General features: G+C 41.5%; 1 protein-coding gene across 16 annotated transcripts in view; it reads left to right on the plus strand.

Moving 5' to 3' along the window:
• LOC125450665 (phosphatidylinositol 4-phosphate 5-kinase type-1 beta-like) overlaps positions 1 to 17532 on the plus strand; it is a 144423-nt gene that overhangs the window by 54746 nt on the left and 72145 nt on the right. The window lies entirely within an intron of this gene.

Consider the following 17532-nt stretch of genomic DNA (forward strand, 5'->3'; position numbering starts at 1 on the left):
AGCAGTTGGCTCAATTTGATAGTACTCCCGTGGCTGAACAAAAGTTCTGTACAGCTCCGACATAACCTTCCTGCTCTTCTAATCCATGCCTCACTGATAAAGGCAAGTGTCCTCTATGCCACCTTTAACCAGCCTGTTAACCTGTCCTGTCACCTTCAAGGACCTGTGGACAAGCACCAAAAGATCTCTCTTCCTCTGAGCTTTGTAGTGTTCTGCTGTTAATTTTGTGCTCCCTTGTCTAGTTACTGCTTCCAAAGTGCATCACTTCATATGGTTGAGTGCAATATCAAGCCTGAGGCATGTTTAACTTTGGAGTTCTAATTAGACAAGAACATTACACTTGTGCTTAGCAAATTTTTTACTGGAAACATATCAGCGCATTTTGGGTTTAAACAATCTGCATAGCTTGCAATTTTTTAAAATTGATTTCAAGGCCAGTGTTTATTGTCCACCTCTGAAGAAGGTATTTGCAATTCAACGGCCGTCATCCATGTGCCAAAGGTAAACTCACTGCTCTTAGAAATGGAGTTCCAGGATTTTGACAGAGCAATAAAAAATCTTGCTGCGCCTTTACGTTAGGATGGCATGTGACTTGAAGGTCACCTTGCAGCACGACTGGCAAAACTGAAGTTGAAAGTGAGGCCTCTAGGGATGAGTCATCCACAAGATGGGGGAAGAACAGCTTTGACCCAGACAACGGGTTATGACAGCCCCAGCTCAGCACCTCTGTAATACTGGGACCTCTCTTTCCACAGACTTGGAGCTCCAGCTTCAGATCACATCCCGTTCTTGAACAGAAATGCAAGGGAGGGAAGTAGCGAGCGTGGGCCAGACATTGGGAGATGCTGCAAGTCAGAGGGTCGGACAGCAGGAAGCGTGGGTCTGAAATGGAGCCCAATTATGTCACAAAAGAAATAGTGTTAATAGAGCAAAGTTAAATGGGACAGTATTGAACAGGAGCATGATGGATTGCACGGAGGGGTATTGGGGTGGTAGGTGTCAGTCAGCACCAGGTTGCTTCGCTCATGTTTGACCTGATGCTAATAGACTGCATTGTATCCAGGATCCATGTTAGGGACTTCCAAGGCAACTCTTTTTCCAACAGTGTGCCACTGTGCTGCCATCTCGGGGACCGTCCTGCTGGAACAGAGCAAGCTCTGGGAATGTGGTGGAAGTGTCTGGGACCTTGACAGTAAATTGGAGAGCATAACTACATTAAACTTTTGCAGTTCCTACTATCTGTTAAGCTGTTGTTTGATGAGAATGTAGAAGTGTTCTCCCAATTTGGTACAAGTCCCAAATATTAGAAGGGAAAGCTTTTTTGTAAAGGTGTTTTAGGCGGTACAGACGTTTGCTATATGCAGTGGCTTGGTCATGCCAGCTGGCTTTATTTTTGATCAACTTTATTGTAGTGGTTTGATACAACTGAGTCCATTGCTGGGCCATTTCAGAGGCCAGTTAAGGGTCAGCAATATGGTTGTTATTTTTAGAGCTAGATCGAGCCAGATTGGGTAAAGACAATAGATTACCCTCTCTAAAGGAAATTTATGAACCACGTGTTTATAGCAATCTACTAGTTTCCTGGTCATCATTACTGCTATTTGCCCTTTATTCTAGAAATTCTGATGTATCTAAGATAAAACACATGACTGGGATGCCAGAGCTATAGATCAAAACAGAATATCCTTGAAAGTTTCCACCCAGGGTGACAGGGCTGTTAAGAAGGCATACAGTGTTTTAGCTTTTATTAATAGAGGGATCGAGTTCCAGAACCAAGAGGTTATGCTGCAGCTGTACAAACCTCTGGTGTGGCCGCACTTGGAGTATTGCGTACAGTTTTGGTCACCGCATTATAAGAAGGATGAGGAAGCTTTGGAAAGGGTGCAGAGGAGATTTACTAGGATGTTGCCTGGTATGAAGGGAAGGTCTTACGAGGAAAGGCTGAGGGACTTGAGGCTGTTTCATTAGAGAGAAGAAGGTTCAGAAGTGACTTAATTGAGACGTATAAAATAATCAGAGGGTTAGATGGGGTGGATAGGCAGAGCCTTTTTCCTAGGATGGTGACGGCGAGCAGGAGGGGGCATAGCTTTAAATTGAGGGGTGAAAGATATAGGACAGATGTCAGAGGTACGTTCTTTACTCAGAGTAGTAAGGGAATGGAGATAACACAGTGTGGAGCTGGATGAACACAGCAGGCCAAGCAGCATCTTAGGAGCACAAAAGCTATTTTTTTGGAAGCCATGAGACCCAGCAGTGCGTACAGATTTGTACTATGTTGATCCACCTTTATATTGGACTTGCACAGTATTTACCCAATTTTCATTTTGAAGTGTACATTGAATCTGTTTGAATGGCCCTGTTAAGGCAATATATCTCAGATCACCACAAGTCACTTTTTAAAACTTTTGACAGACATTTGTTATAAAAATATCTAAAAATCAGTAAACCTCAATATTTCTGTTGTAGACACAAAAATAGTCTACAATTAGATTTATAGGTCAGGTAAGGATACAGTTTACACTGAGAAACCTCCAATGGTTTCACATACTTTGAGGCTGCCTGGCAGTCTGTTACTTGGCACACTCTTGAAACTACTTGTTTGCCAATCTCGGTGAGCATTGAACTTTGTACTTTGATGTATTAGCCCTGAACCAAAATACAAAACGGTGAACTGCTGTGTATGCTTGTTAAGGCTGTTTTAACTTGAAGAATTAAACACTCCAGTATAAAATTGGCATTTTGGATACCAATCCTGTCTAGTTTTCTGCTAATGTCAACTGTTACAGTTTTGCCTACTTTCAGAATAATTCTAAATAATTAGCCATTCTTATAATAGACCATTTGACATGTTTCAGAATCACATGACGACTTATTCAGCCTAGCCCAATGAGATTTGATACATTGACAGTGCTAGTCTCTTTACATACTATATATACTGTAATACTATAATTACAAGGAGCAGTCTGTGGATTTCAGTTTTGTAATGAAGTCAACATTTCTGATGTGTAAAGTGGGTACTTGAGTAGCTGGAATGTAATTTCGGTCCAATGTTTTATTTCTCAGTCTCAGCTATGGCTAGGTGGGAAAGACAGTGTCAATGCAAGACTAGTTTGTGGGCACATAATCTCAGTTGACACTTCAGTACAGTGCTTTGGGAATGATGCACTGTTGCAGGTATCATCTTTCAGATGAGACGTTAAACCGGGAGGACACCTACTCTCTCAAGTAGTTGTAAAAATTCTACTGTTACTATTTCGGCGATTGGGAGGGGATCTCTGGTTTGATGCTCATCTCTGGATCCACTTCATTGAGAAAGAGAGATCGTCTGGTCGTTATTTCATTGTTTTTGGGATCTTGCTTTGTTTAATTCGCTGCTGCATTTCCCACATTTCAACAGCAACTGTACTTGAAGAAATTCTCCTTTTTGAATGTAAAGCACTCAAGGACACTCCAGGATTATGAAAGTCTCGTTTTCTTTGTTCCTTCGGATCTTTCTATGAAGGAAATTAGTAAACGTTTGAAACAGTTGAACTCTGTTTGAGATTCTGGCATGCAATGGGCCACACCTGCAACAGGCTTCACCAATAAACACAAACTATTTGCTACATTATGTCCCTGTCTAATATTGCAAGTAATTTAGGTTTATTGGAGAAGCCAATTGTGGGTGTGGCCCATGGCATGACAGAATCTCAAACAGAGTTCAACTGTGCTGAGTTCAAATGTTTGAGTATTTGGTTATCAAATGCTCATTGTATAGCAGGAAGCTGTTCCATTTTGGTAGATTCCAAATTGGAACAAAAGTGAGAAAACATGTCACTTAATCTTTTACTGGATTATCAACTGAGATTATATGCCCGCAAAGTACTGATGCACGGAGAGTGTGTTTCCCACTTAGCCATAGCTGAGACAGAGAAATAAAACATTAGACTAAATTAAGTTTAATTTAATTTCTTGAAGCACTGAATGGTTGTAGTCGGATGAATTGTAGGGTAACTGAAGAACAATACAGCACAGGAATGGGCCCTTTGGTCCTCCAACCCTGTGTCGCTACATTTTTCCCGTCCATACTAAAACTGTCTTCACCTTAAAGAATCCGTATCCCTCTAATCTCTTCCTAACCACGTATTCGTCCAGATGCTGCATCAATGCTGCCGTTGTTCCTGCTTCCATCACCACCATCTCTGGCAGCAAGTTCCAGGCCCTTGCTGCCCTTTTTGTGTGACAAACCTGCCTCTCCCATCTCGCTTAACTAACCCCCTCCTCCCCAGACCCCTTCGTACCTTGAATCTGTGTCTCCTAGTAATTGACCCTTGCACCCTGGGGGAGAAACAGCCTCATACTTTCCGCTCTATCTATGCCATTCACAATGTATCAGGTCGCCCCCTCAACCTCTTGCATTTCAGCGAAAACAAACCCAATGTATCCAACCTTTCCTCAAAACTGAAATCCCCCCCCATACTAGGCCACATCCTGGTAAACCTTTTCTGTACTCTCTCCAAAGCATCCACATCCTCCTTGTGGTGAGGTGACCTGAACTCTGCAGTGTTAGTTAGTGGCCTAACTAAAGTTCTATAAAGCTGCAGCATTATTTGTCTATCCCTATACTCCGTGCCCCTGCCAATGAAGGCAAGCATGCTATATAGGCCCTTTATTACTACCTTATCTACCTGTGTTGCCACCTTCAATGATCTGTGGACCTGTACACCCAGATCCCTCTGCATATCAATATCTGAAAGGTTCTGGTATTCACTGTATAATTCCCACCTGTACTTGACCTTCCAAAATGCATCACATTCCTTTTGTCCAGTTTAAACTCCATCTGCCATTTTTTCTGTCCATGTTTCCAACTGATCTATACCCTGTTGTATCCTCTGACAGTCCTCCTCACTATCTACAACTCCACCAATCTTTGTATCATGTACAAACATGCTAATTAGACCAGCCAGGTTTTCCTCCAAAACATTAATGCAGACCACGAACAGCAGAGGTCCCAGCACGGATCCCTGTGGATCACCAGTAGTCACAACCTTCCATTCCAAAAAGCATGCTTCCACTGCCACCCCCTGTCTCCTGTGACTAACCCAGTTCTGTATCCATCTTGCCAGCTTACCTCAATACCATGTGACTTCACCTTTTTGTACCAGTCTGTCATTGAGGACCTTGTCAAAGGCTTTACTAAAGTCCATGTAAACAATATCAGCTGCTTTTCCCTCATCAATCACCGTATTCACCACCTCAAAAAAGCTCAATCAAGTTAGTGAGGCATGGTCTCTCCTGCACAAAACCATGCTGTCTATTGCTAATAAGACCATTTTCTACTAAATACATATAGATCTTGACTCTGAGAATCTTACAATAATTTCCCTACCATCAACGTGAGACTCTCAGGCCTGTGATTTCCAGGATTATCCCTGCTACCGTTATTAAAGAATGAAACAACATTGGCCATTCTCCAAACCTCCAGAACCTCATCTGTGGTCAAAGAGAATACAAAGATGTTTCTGTCAGTGCTCCAATAATTATTTTCTTGCTTCTGGGATAGATCCCTTCAGGACCCAGGAACTTATCTAACTAAATTTTTTTTTAAGATGGACAAGACCTCTTCCTTTTCTGTAGCAACTTGTCTTAGAAATGTGACACAGCCTTCCCAGAGATCATCCTCCACCAATTCTTTCCTTTCAGTGAATACCGACACAGTATTCGTCTTGACTTCACTTACCTCTTCTGGGTCCACAAACAGATTCCCACCTTTGCCGTTGAGTGGGCCAACCTCTTCCTTGGCTACAGGTCTTTCCCACTTCAGGTTTAACTTGCTGTACGTTTTGAAACCAGTGTTTTGTGCGTGTGTATGTGTACGGTGTCAGGAATCAACCTGTATAGTGAAAACATCAGTCTTTGAATGTTATTTTGCCCTCTCCTCAGAGCATTTTTGGGTCTTTGAAGCAGTGTTGACTCCCCTTGTAGCAAGGTGCAGCCTTCCTATTCTCAGTAATAAATATTTTGAAGGGGTGAAGTGTTCAGGGCTATGGAGAAAAGGCAATGGAATTAATCTGAAAGTTCTTTCTATCTAAGATCCAGAATAGATATTATGGACCAAAAGGCATCCTCCTGGGCAGTGCCATTCTGTAAACAACAGGAGATATCCTGGGATAATGGGAACTGCAGATGCTGGAGAATTCCAAGATAATAAAATGTGAGGCTGGATGAACACAGCAGGCCAAGCAGCATCTCAGGAGCACAAAAGCTGACGTTTCGGGCCTAGACCCTTCATCAGAGAGGGGGATGGGGAGAGGGAACTGGAATAAATAGGGAGAGAGGGGGAGGCAGACCGAAGGAGATATCCTGGGACTGATTAGTCCCACACTGTTTGCTTTTGACAGTGGTAGAACACAAATGTCAAAGTATTTTTCTTTTCAAAGAACCAAGGGATAGATTAGATCAAAAGTGTGAAAAAATTTTAAGCAAATTTATTATTTGACTTGGTAACCACTGCTGTGAAAGAGTGTCAAATGCTTCTGAAATAATTAATGAGCAGGCTTTTAGTTTGTTTTAACCACTTCAAATTTATTAAGAACAGGCTTTAGTAGGTGGATTGAATAGACTTCAACTGGGACAAACAGCATAAAGTATACTAGCTCATTTAAGTGTTTTTGATGTGGACTGAAAATATGCAGGGTTTTAAAGATTAGCATTCTGATCAACCTAAACCGCACACTTTGTATTAAAGTTTTGAAGGAAAGCTTAACACATCGAATTACTTGAGAAGTTGTTAGAAATTGTAATAATCCCCTGCTTTCCTGCTTTTGTGTTTATAAGTTACAGTTCTCATTACCACTTAAGTGTTGTTTGAAAATAGCACAGAGGGCAGTCCAAGTCTTGGCTTCTGTTTATTTGTGGACATTCCAAAAACCTCAGGGTTCTGAGGGCTAGAGGATTAGCGTGTCTGTATGGATGTATCTTTATGACTCCACAAATTGATCTGGAAACAATTATGCAAATATTAAATGTTTGTCTCTATGATGTTCTCCCTGTTCTGCAGGCATTAGGTCCTGAAGCTTGATAACCCTCTAAAATTTTAAGAAATCCCATCTGCCTTATGGAAAAAGTAACTTGACAAGCATTTCTTAACCTTTAACACTGAATTGCCCAAAATACTTGAGAGGAGGAATGGGTAGCAAACAGTGGCAGCTATCGGCAAACAATGTGCTTGGAGAGAGGATTTGAGACATGTTATTTCAACAGCTGCAGTCTCTATTTTTGAAATTAATTTCTCAGCTGTGATGTTTCCAACAACAGCACTGTATAGACCTGGAACATATTGAAGTCTCTAAACACAGAAAACTGCCTCTAACTGCAGTACGAGGTGATAGAACTGCAACAATGTAGGTGGTGATTTGACCCATTGCAGCCAGATCTTTGCAAGAGCAAGTACCACGGTCCCTGCTTTTCCCCAGTAGCCCTATATCCTTTTCTTAGATAATTATCTCATTTTCTTTTGAATGGAGCTGTTCTGTCACAAAATCTGATCTTAACCACTCGCTGCCAAAAATAGAGGTTTTCCCTCATGTTACTGTTGGTTTATTTAACTATTCAAGTCCTTGATTCATTTCACCATTGGGAAATGTTTGTCACCATCTATTTTGACCAGACCCCCTCATGGTTTTAACGTTCCTATCAAATCTCTTCTCGACCTTCTTTTGGGAGAGCAGTTCCAGCTACTGCTGTCACTCCATGTTTCTCTGCTTTGTGAATTTTTGGAAGTGGCATAGTTGGTGTGAAGTAGATCAGCTGGATGCAAGAACAAGAGCAATCCCACAGAGGAACAAGCTTCCAATAGATGTAATCACACCCCCATCACGTGAAATGTTCAAGAGCTCCTTCAGATTATTTCCATTGAAGCTTTCATCATCGGGGCTTCTACCTAAGCAGATAATACCTGGTTTAACTAGCACAGCCCATGTCAATGTTGTAAGATGTGGTGCTGATGCCACTAAAGCAGAATTTCTTAACTCGAGGGCAGTCCTGGAGAGTTGACAACTCGTAAGTGGAGCTGACACAGAGTGAATATAACATTAGTCTTGAAAATTAATGAACAGAATGACAGAACTATAACTGGACAAGAAACAATTTTTTTTTTCAATTCTGCTTGTTTTCTACAGATCAGTTAAGGAATTTTTTAAAAATACTTGAGTGGTTCAATTCTACTTCATTGTCTTACTGCCTGATCTGCTCTCTGTTTTTTTTTAATCTTTAGTAAACACATTCCTATGAAGCTGAAAATCAAAAACCTTGGGGCCTCTTTAATTAATATAACTAGTTTGCAGGTTGAGCACCTGAATACACAATTAATGGTCATGATGAAGCTTTTGAGTTTTCAGCTCTCCTAAGGTCGGCCTGGAGTCTGTGTAGGAATTGACGTTTAATCTTCAGGGCACTGTTGAGAATAGCGGGGGAGTGGGGGGGGAACCTGAAGAGCAATTTGTGGGGAGTCGGGGGGTGGGGACAGGAGGCAGTGTTTGATTTATTTATTTGCTTTTCTTTCACACTTTTTCACGTATTAGTTATAATAAAGGAAAGATTCCTATTTCGGCTAACAGTCAAGATGAATCCGATCAGGTACAATAAAAAGATCAACTCCCTTTCTGGTTAACGGTGGGAAAGCAGAGTACCCAGTTAATTGATCGCTGGTGGGAGCATAGGCATGGAATAGTTGTGATAATCTCCATTTAGACACCTAGAAAGAGTTGGCAACCTCGAGCTTCTCGTCAGTCATTGGAAGAAACGCTCTCCAACAATTATCTCCTACTTCTACCTAATAATGAAGTAAAATGGCCCAACGCAGGAATATTATGGTGCGCAAGTCAAACGGAGTTAAATAGTGACGTGGCAGCACAGGTGTCAGTAGGGAAGCTTTCAAGGAAAACATTGAAAAGGTGAAAACAGCCAGTGAGGCTGGGGCGAGACTTTGAGAAATGCAGCCTTGGCAGCTGAAGGCAGGGCTACCAGTAAACAGTTGTTGCCTGCATTGATGAGTACACTGCTCCGTGTCTAGTTTCCATATTAGGTTCCATGCTCTCACCCGTATCCCTGTCAACTGAGAAACATCATGTTGGGTCAAAGGCCATAGGGCATTGTTGGAAAAGGTGAGACCCAAGTAAAGTCAAGTCACAATTAATCTTTCTGAAAATTCACTCTTGAGATGCAGTTGTCACTGACAGGACTAGCATTTATTGCCTGTCCCTAGTTGCCCTTAAGAAGGTGGTAGTGAGCTATCTCCTTGAATTGCTGCAATCCATGTGCTGTAGGTAGACCCACAATGCTATCAGGGTGCAAATTCCAGCACCTTGACCCACTGACACTGAAGGAATGGCAATACGTTTTTGCAGTCTGGATGGTGAGTGCCATGGAGGGAAACTTTCAGGATTGGCCTGTCTTCTGTCTGCTGCCCTTGTTCTTCTGGAAGGAAATGGTTGCGGATTTGGAAGATGCTATATATGGATATTTAAAGAATTTCTGCAGCACGTTTTTGTAGGTGATGCATGTTGCTGCTGGGTCAGTGGTGAAGGGAGTGAATGTTTGTGGAGATGGTGCCCATCACAAGAAGCTTGACACCATCCAGGATGAAGTAGCCCTGAGTGTTGGAGCTGCATTCATTCAGGCATTTGGGGAGTATTCTGTCATAGAACATTACAGCACAGTACAGGCCCTTCGGCCCTCGATGTTGTGCTGACCTGTGGTACCGATCTCAAGCCCATCTAACCTACACTATTCCATGTACGTCCATATGCTTGTCCAATGACGACTTAAATGTACCTAAAGTTGGTGAATCTACTACCGTTGCAGGCAAAGCGTTCCATTCCCTTACTACTCTCTGAGTAAAGAAACTACCTCTGACATCTGTCCTATATCTTTCACCCCTCAATTTAAAGCTATGCCCCCTCCTGCTCGCTGTCACCATCCTAGGAAAAAGGCTCTCCCTATCCACCCTATCTAACCCTCTGATTATTTTATATGTTTCAATTAAGTCACCTCTCGACCTTCTTCTCTCTAATGAAAACAGCCTCAAGTCCCACAACCTTTCCTCGTAAGACCTTCCCTCCATACCAGGCAACATCCTAGTAAATCTCCCCTGCACCCTTTCCAAAGCTTCCACATCCTTCTTATAATGCGGTGATCAGAACTGTACACAATACTCCAAGTGCGGCCGCACCAGAGGTTTGTACAGCTGCAGCATAACCTCTTGGTTCCGGAACTCGATCCCTCTATTAATAAAAGCTAAAACACTGTATGCCTTCTTAACAGCCCTGTCAACCTGGGTGGCAACTTTCAGGGATCTGTGAACACGGACACTGAGATCTCTCTGCTCATCTACACTGCTAAGAATCTTACCATTAGCCCAGTACTTTGCCTTCCGGTTACTCCTACCAAAGTGCATCACCTTACACTTGTCCGCATTAAACTCCATTTGCCACCTCTCAGCCCAGCTCTGCAGCTTATCTATGTCTCTCTGCAACCTACAGCATCCTTCGTCACTATCCACAACTCCACCGACCTTCGTGTCGTCTGGAAATTTACTAACCCATCCTTCTACGCTCTCATCCAGGTCATTTATAAAAATGACAAACAGCAGTGGACCCAACACCGACCCTTGCGGTACACCACTAGTAGCTGGTCTCCAGGATGAACATTTCCCATCAACTACCACCCTCTGTCTTCTTTCAGCAAGCCTGTCCTGGCTTATGTCATTCGCTTATCCAGTTTAGTTTCTGGTCAATGGTAACCTTCCCCAGGATGTTTATAGTGGAGGATTTAGTGATGGATGGATTCAAGAAGAGGTGATTAGATTGTCTCTTCTTAGAGACAGCCATTGCCTGCCATTTGAATTGTATGATGATTATTTACCACTTTTCAACCCAATCAACAACTGTCTTTTGAGTTTCAAATTTTGATTTGAAAATTTAAAAATACATTCCCCATTCCTTAACAAAAACTACACTCTTGCAGATGGGTTGAGATCAGTGAACACTCATCCCAGTATTTTACTGAAGTCACATTAATTCTCCCTTCTTATAGATTTGAACATCTTGTTTGAGATGACAGCAACACTAGGACTGTTTCTGTTTGCAAAAACCCAGGATATTAGAACATTTCTTGCAAGGTGACAGCAGGGTTGTTATTTTTACATCATTGTGACAATATTCTATTTTAATTATACCTTTTCCACCAATCAATAAGTTGCTTTCATCTCTGAGGGCTGCACTGGTTTCCCACAGGGGCCTCTCTTAATCCCCATTCTTCCCTCACCATCGGGAATAATCCTGGAAGCTTCCTACCATTTTCTGAAAACATTTTATTTATATTGGTTGTGTTCCACTAATGTGTACTTTCTTGTACCCAAGGTGGTAAGGTTTAAATTTCCATAATTTTTCCAGGAACCTGATGTGGCCAGAGGTTAACACCAAATCAATAAAATGTATGGGATTCCTAGCTTTATAAGTGAAGGCATCAAGTACAAAAACAACAAAGAATTTATAGACCAGTAAATGCATCATAAATCAGTAATTAGACCATAGTACTCACCATTTCCAGGCGATGGGAATGTTAATCTTCTGACTCTCTAGTTTCGCTGTCTCTGCATTCCGAACCCCCCCACACTCCTCTTACCCTACCCCCACTCCACCACCCCCGCACCTTCCCAATCACATCTCCCATTCACTTGCTGCCTCTTTCACTAACCTCTATTGTAAGGCATTATTATAGATTCTCTAGATGTTTCTATAGCCTATTGTGTCCATGCTGGTCAACGGTGTTCTGACTACACTCATCCCATTTTCCAGCACTTGGACTGTAGCCCTGGAGGCTACTCAAGGCAAGTGAATATCTAAATACGGGTTAAAAGCTTCAAAAGCCTCCGAATCCACTACTGTTTTGTGCTGAGTTCCAGACTCCCGCCACATTCTTGGTGAAAATATTTCTCTTCAACTCTCCCCTTTGCCTTCTACCTCTATACCAAGCAACCAAAGAAAACAACCCTAGCCTATCCAATCATTCCTCATAGATCACACCATTCAACCCATGCAGCACCCTGGTCTGCATCCTATCTATTGCAATCACATCCTTCCTTTAACGTAACCAGAACTGCACTCAGTACTCCAGTTATGGGCTCACCAGCATTTCCTATAGTTCCAGAGTAACCTCTCTGCTTTTGTTCTGTGCCTCAGCTCATTGAAGCAAGTGTCCCATGTTCTTTCCTACCCACCTTATCTACCTGTCGTCTGACCTTCAGGTATTTGTGGCTATGCGCACAAGTTCCCTCTCATGCTCAGTACTTTCCAAGGTGCTTCTATTTATGGTGTAATATGAACTCTTATTTTCTGCAGCAGCTTCAGTGATTTACACAAATTAAGTCTACTGCAACAGACTGATGTCTACATACCTTATCCCCAGATGTTTTGTACATGAGAACACATCTCACTTGGTAGGATGTTTTTGCAGGATGAGGAATTTTTTTCAGGTGAGGTGAGGAGAATTGTAACAAGGCATCAAGGATTTGAGGTTTTTGGAAAAAGAGCAAGTGAGGAGTTGAGAATTTATTGTGTATGATGAGTTTTACAATCTAGAATATGCTGCTTGAGACATTTACTTCAAATCTGTTTGAATCCACTTTTAATTAGCAATGGATATATAGTTTGAGTGGTAACATTTGTGGGATATGAGATAAGAACAGAGAAGTGAGACTAATTGCGTGGCTGTTTCAAAGAGACAACAGTGACACGATGACTGGCCTCTTACTGTTCATTATCATTCCAGTAACTGCCTTTACCATTCTGTGATGTTGCTATGATGATCAGTAAAATCTGGATAAATTCTTACAGCGTACGTCAGATTGTTCACCTTTGTTACAACTGCAAGTGTGTGGTTGATGACCAAAGTCGATTTCTGTAGTAAATCATTAATAATCATTAATAATGCTTAATGATCTGAAAATTATACGATGGATTTTTAAAATAAATTCTAATGTACATAGTTGATCCCCAGCCTGGCACAATTGTTGGCACTCTTGCCTCTGAGTCAGAAGGTTGTTGGTCCAAGTTCAATTCCAGCACTTCACCATAACAATCAAGGCTGATCCTCTGTAATATTGACTGAGTGCTGCACAGTCAGAGGTGCGTCTTTCGGTAGTATATTAAACCAAGGCCCTGCCTTCTCTTCCAGTGGACGTAAAGGATCTCATGGCTGTGTTTTTAAAAAATAGTGGCATTTACCTTGGTTTCCTGTCTGAATACTTAACCCTTAATTAGCATCACAAAGACAGATCAACAGGTTGTTCATCACAGTAGTCTTTTTGCGAGCGAGCTACGTTCAGTTTCTTTCACCACAATAGTGACCACATCTTAAAAGACCATTGGTTGTAAGAAATAACAAGATGTAGAGCTGGATGAACACAGCAGGCCAAGCAGCATCAGAGGAGCAGGAAGGCAGTTCCCAATATCTCTGAAACAGTCATTGGTTGCAAGGTACTTTGAGATGTCATTGAATCTTGAAATGCACTAGAACTGGACTGTCAAATTTTCTCTTTCAAGTGTGGGTGGCACAGTGGCTCAGTGGTTAGCACTGCTGCCTCACAGCACCAGGGACCTGGGTTCGATTCCACCGTCGGGTGACTGTCTATGTGGAGTTTGCACATTCTCCCCATGTCTGCGTGGATTTCTTCCGGGTGCTCTGGTTTCCTCCCACAGTCCAAAGATGTGCAGTGGTTTGGTCATGCTAAATTGCCCGTAGAGTTTAGGGATGTGTCGCTTAGGTGGGTTATAGGAGAATGGATCTGGGTGGGATAGCCAAGGATCGGTGTGGATTTGTTGGGCTGAAGAGCCTGTTTCCACACTCTGGAGATGCTATGATTGTATGAAGTGTGTTTTACCTTGTCAGAGTTGCAATGCATCTCTTTCCCCACTTTCTTTGTCTTAGATGAGTTTGGCTATGTTAAGACTCTACATTGAGAGTGTGGTATTTGAAACAGTTCCTAGATCCATTTTACAAATAAAACAATTCATTTCATTACAAAAAGTGCAATCTGACAGTACATTTTGTTTTCTGCGAGAAAAGCTTAAATAGTGTATCATTCTTAAACAAAAAATTTAGATCTGATTTGGAGTTATAACTCCATGACCCAAAGACACGTGTGTCATTGCACTTAAATTTGTTACTATAGCATCTGAATCCATAAAATGCCATTAAATCATTTGCAGTAAGAGGAGAAAGTGAGAATTTTAACAAATTGTAATGATCTGAAATGTGCTGCCTGAAAGGGAATTTGAATACTTCCAAAAAGGATTTATATATGTAAATTGTTGAATGAATTCCACAAGGTTTAAGACATTTGGATAAGTACTTAAAGGTTTGGAGGATATGGCCCAGGCGCAGGCAGGTGGGATTATTGTTGCCATGGACTGGTTGGATGGAAGGGTCTGTTTCTGTGCTGTATGACTCTATGAAGTGGAGGGAGGAGCAGATGAGTGGGCTATTGGGAACGCTGTTTCAGAGCCCCCATACAATGGGCTGAAAGGCAACTCCTGTACCTTGGGATTCTGCAATAAACTGAAAGAGTTTTATTCCTTTACAGAAGCCCAAGCCCCCATCCAGTGAAATTTGAAACCTGTGAGGTGCCTGTAAGTGTCATCCTGCCTATTAATATTCCACATGCCTGGTTCAACACAAGTCCCACATAACCAAAGGAGTTGACTAGAGACATTCAAGGTTACAATGACAGTCACATGACCCATATATGATACGACGCAGAATATTCAGTAAAGGTTCACAGTTACTCTTTGAAGCACTGTCATAGTTGTATTGTAGAACTTATGAAGAGCAATTAAACACCCACAAACAACAATGAGTGATAAAGAGCAAATCATGCATTTTATTATCTGTTTGAGTGACGTTGATGGGTACATTGGAGAACACCACTGGTTGTGTATGTTTGTGCCCACAGGATCTTTGTCCACTTAAGCTAGATGACCCTTGATTTAATTTTTCATCTGAAGGATGGCACCTCTAATACTGCAGCGCTTCCTCAAGACTGACAGTGGAGTGTTAGTCCAGATACTGTATGCAAGTTCCTGGAGTGGGAAGTGGTTAATTTTCTGATTCAGAGACAGATTACTTACCAAGTTGAACCACAATGACATCTCCCAGGTTTTTTTTGCAATCCTGCATTTATACAAATTGTTTCAAATAATTTTATGATAACAGGCACCACTGGACAGTTATTACGTGGCAGCAGCTTTCCCTTTGACAGGTTTCTTGCATTTTGGTCACTAAAACCATCCTGTGGAATACTTCACTGGGTTTAAGGCACTATACAACTGCAACTGTTGTAAACAGGAGAGATGAGACAGTGGGCAAAAGCTGTATTGTGTTGCTTTAATGTCAGCCATCTTGCTCAGAGGAAGGAAAGAAGTGTAAATATTTGATTTACACTCGAACACTAACAAAAGCTTGTTAGTATCAATGATGACAATTAATTTGTGTATTTGCATGGTATTCAGTCAAATGTCATTTCTTTTTGCTTCAAAATGATTTGTTTTCCTTATTAAAAAGAAAGGTAATTTGTTACAGGAAGGAACACTGCAGACCCCAGTATCCCATCCCAAACTCGCTGTTTATTTACATATGCATCGTACTTGATGCTGGTCCGGCTTCATCAGAGTCAGTTCTGAGTGAATGGAATCTCTGATTCTCCTGTTTACATCTGTCAGCCAGGGGTCCTTGCTTGGACCAGATTAACAGCCCCAATTGGGGAACTTATTCTATGAGATCCACCTGGCTAAACTTGTTTCAGTCACTGAACTACATTTCCTGACTATGGTTTAAAAGCTCTTAATGTTTCTCAAGAATTTCAGATTTGCCATGACACAAAACCAAACAAGCTAGTGCTCTTCTCTCTAGAAGGTGTAAAAGTTGATCAAGGTCTTAATTTTAAAAAAGATAGACATAGACAATAGGTTAGTGAATTCCGGAGATATGTCTTCTAGGGAGAATTGAGAATGTGGAACTCACTATCACAGGGAGTGCTGGGGGTGAAAACTGTAGTGTGTGGTATATGGTATACATTTATGGGCAATCTGGCTAAGGACACAAAGAAGGAAATAATAGAAGGTAAAGCCAGTATCACGAGGTAAAGTTGGATGAGAAAATATTTCCATGAATATAAACACCAGCATAGACTGGTTGGCTGATCGGCCTATTTTTACACCCTAGCTTCTGTGTCAGCTTTCATTTCACATGCAAACACAACATGCACGAATTTTCACCTGAAAGCAATTTGCACAAATGTTTGATGAATGTTTTTATTGTTATAAGATCTATAAATTGCCTTTTGAATTTCAAAGATTGTTTTCTGTTTAATCTGTTTTTGTGAAGTTTTTAAACCAGTCCTAAATTGTTACCCATCATAGAGGAGGATTTCAAAGAGGAGAGTTTTTGAGAACTTGAAAGATAACCACCAATTCAAATGTCAGTTAAACAGTTTGAATGTGCTGAGAGAGCTCTGGGACTCCAATGTTCTGTTTGTGTTCATGCTCCCATAGTTCTGCTACCCAAGTAGAATTTGCTCGCCCATCTTGGTTCTTACAATGGTTCCCTGTATGACAAACCTCTCTATTAAAAGTCAAATTCTTTTCTACAAGTCCCTCCATGACTCACCTCTTGTTATTTCTGTAACCTTGTACAAACCTCTGAAATTGTACACACTCGTACAATTGTTCATCCCAACTCATCTCATCAGTGGTGTCTTATCTCCTAGCTACCTGGGTCCTAAGATCAGGAGCTCCCTTCCTAAACCACTCTTCTTATCTCTCTCTGTTTGTGCCTTTCCAAATGACACTTGCTCATGCAGATTAATACAAGGCTGAGTTTTATAGTTTATTCAAGCAAATGGATATTACAAGCACTTGCACTTAGATTGTGTTCTGTACCAATTCTGTTAAGATGCAAGTTGATCGGTTTTTCCTTCGGGGTTTCTGATTTGTCATGGATCTGTGACTCAGCTCATTTTCAGAGAGCTAGGTTCTCATCATCAACTTCTTGTTTTTTGGTCAGGGGTGAAATCCTATTTCCAAGATCCTCTCCTGATACTTGCTCATCGTCAGCTGGTTTGTTCCAACTCTGTTCATTCTGCAGTTTCCTCATGCTGCAGTTTCAGTACATTCCATTCTTAGGCCAGTTTCTGCATCTTCCAGGCTCAGCATGGGTTGACCATTTTACTTGTAGTTCTTTATATTTGGTCAAGTTGTTCGAGTCCATGAGTCTACATTCTATCTCTGCCTCACCACATTTAAGTACGCTACTGATAAATCCTACCTCTGGGCCACACTTTCAGACATTTACTCTAATACCGACTTGTGTGATGTGGCGCAACATTGTGACTGATGCTCCTATAGAATGCCTTGGGGAATGATTACAGTAGATAAAGGCGAACTGTTATTTTTAAACACTTGTAGTAATAGAAAATGTTGGAGGTCCTCTGACCTG

Source organism: Stegostoma tigrinum, chromosome 3 (assembly GCF_030684315.1).
Source record: "Stegostoma tigrinum isolate sSteTig4 chromosome 3, sSteTig4.hap1, whole genome shotgun sequence".
NCBI lineage: Eukaryota > Metazoa > Chordata > Chondrichthyes > Orectolobiformes > Stegostomatidae > Stegostoma > Stegostoma tigrinum.